We start from the raw sequence: 2,702 nt of genomic DNA on the forward strand, positions 1-2,702 counted from the left end.
GGCGCCTCGGCTGCCCCACCTCCCCCCCACCGCGCGGGAGGCGATCCTGATCCTCTCCGCCCGCCCTACTGGGTCTCTGGTTGTCTCTCGTGCCCTCTCAGCCTCACTCTCACACCAGGACCACAGGGAGCCGGGGAAGGATGGAGTGTGTTCTCCAGCCTTGCCCATCTGCTGCCCCTCACCCAGCGGTGAGAGAACCTGCAAGAGGCCAGCACCATAACCGCCAGCTGTGACTGATGATAACAGTAGCCACGTGGGGGTGAGAAGAGGACCCCCCCCGCCCCCCCACACACACACCCAGTTATACTCACCTGGTCTCCTGCACCGTCCACCCTCGCTGCAGTGCCACACCTACAGCCTCGGCTGGGAGCCAGCTGGTCCCACTCCAGCTGAATCAGAAGCTGAAGGTTAGGGGGAGGGGGTTAGATTTCCACAAAGTTCTTAAAAGGTAAAGTAGTTTTTGAAAAGGTTAAGACCCACTGATCTAAAACACACTCATTTCCCCCTCGTGTCCTGGAAGTGGTATCAGGTGAAAATGGTAGCCCTAGCCTTTGATTTAACAAAACAGTAGCTCCCAAAACTGGCTGTAGATCGGATCCTCAAGCCATCATTTAAAAAATGCCGAGTTAGCCCAGCCGGCCTGGCTCGGTGGTCGAACGTGGACCTGTGAACCAGGGAGTCACGGTTTGATTCTCAGGCAGGGCACATGTTCCGGTTGCCAGCTCAATCCTCAGGTATGGGGCGTGCAGGAGGCAGCCAAGGATGAGTCTCTCATCATTGATGTTTCTATCTCCCTCTCCCTTCCTCTTTGAAATGAATAAAATATATATTTTAAAATACAGATTTACAAACACTTCTCTGGGTCAGAATCTCTAAGGCGGAGGCCCGGGAATCTGTATGTCAAACAACTCTCCGAGCCTTGCTGAGCAGCCGGGTTTGGGGAGCACTGCCCTCGGGGAGAGATTCCGAGTCCCGCATCGCGCTCCTGGACCTGTGACCCCGCAGTGTGGTAGGAGACACATAGGATCTGGCCTCAGGTGGGAAGGATTCCATTCCCAGGTCTGACTAGCTGTGTAGTCTTGGGAAGTCAATGATGCAGGGATGTTAATAAACTGATAAACCTATGGATGGGCTTTTCTAACTGTAAAACCCTAAACCTCTGTTAGTTATTCCCAGAATCTGACCTCAAGCGTGAGCTGTTTCCCAGTGGCCAGAGTAAGCCTCCCTATAGAGCCTCCACCTGAAGTGTGTGTGTCCAGGCTGGAGGGACGGAGTGGGGGGGTGGGGGGCGGGCAGGGGCACAGAATAATTCCAATCTGACCATACAGAATGCAGACTTGCTTCATGGGGACGTGCCTTTTGAAATAAATGAACCTCTTGTCCAATTTTCTAACTGAAATGACAACCAACTGCGCGTTCTCCCTTTATTCTCTCACTTCAAGAGCTAAACTGAAGGTTTTCCTGAACCCTGGTGGCTGCAGACTGAACAACATGCAGTATCAGCTCACCTATCATTTTTGCCTTTTCTAGACTTGACTTCCTTCCACGGTGAACAAGACGGTTGAGAGAATCCTTGCCATAACAATGCAAAAGGAATAACAGTCTTGCCCTCACTCCCTCCCCACCCCCCTGCACAGAGGAATATTAAGTCACCAAATGTCCCCACAGACACAGATTCTTCATAAGCCTTGAAAAAGTCTTTCTAGATTAGCTGGTCTACTTTTTTCCTTTTCCTTTCTCTACCAACTACTTTTTTCTTATAAATCTGTACATTTCTGTCTGCCTCGCATTATTTCCTAAATGCTTAAATACTAGGTCCAAGCTAGGTGCGTTTATAAGGTGCTTCATGCAAGCTGACGGTCTCAGCAATCTTTATGTGTAGAATATAGTTTTTCATTTCAGAAACCTCAAATTATAGCGGAAAAATGCACACAGTTCTTCCAGTTCAGAAGCCAGTAACGAAAGCATTTTCAGGCCCTGGCGGGAGCCATGCCTTTGCCAGAGAGATGTTTTCCTGGAGTTTCCTTCCCCTCGTGTCCAACAGAAAATGCTGAGTCCTCCTTGACGGAGCTCCCCAAACATCACTCTCCTGCATCTCCCTCCGTTCCTCCTTGTGAGTGCTCCCCTTTCTTGGCTCTGCCTGAATGTACCTCGGCAGGGCACCTCAGTGGCGGTCTTGACCTTAGCAGTGACTATGGGTGCCTGGTCTGCAGAGAGAGCTGTTGGGAGTGCAGACAGTGAGCAGGGCCGATGCCGCTGTGAGCTGACCAGCAGCCCACTGCAAAGCAGGAGCATCCGCGATGTGTCTGACACTGCACCACACATTTCACAAGTCACTGTATGTCACTTAAACCACACAACCTTCCATTGGAGAGCTACAGGCCAAGACTTGGTCTCGGTTCAAGTGAGGTCCACAATCCTCGCCCAAAACTCTCAGGGCCAGATATGTTGCTGAATCCAATTTTTTTTTTCAGAATTTTCAAGAGAGTAGAGCATCATCACCATACACTATACCACACCCAGCACATGAAACAAACATAGAAAGAGGTGGCAACATGTGTGAATATTCACTCTTGCGACCAGCAGAATAATGCTCGCCCCCTCTCCCCAAAGATGTCTGTGTCCTGGTCCCCAGAACTTGTGACTATCTAACCTTACAAAAGGGACTTTGCAGATGTGATTAAGTTCAGGATCTGGAGCCG

Source organism: Myotis brandtii, unplaced genomic scaffold, assembly GCF_000412655.1.
Source record: "Myotis brandtii unplaced genomic scaffold, ASM41265v1 scaffold731, whole genome shotgun sequence".
Taxonomy (NCBI): Eukaryota; Metazoa; Chordata; class Mammalia; order Chiroptera; family Vespertilionidae; genus Myotis; species Myotis brandtii.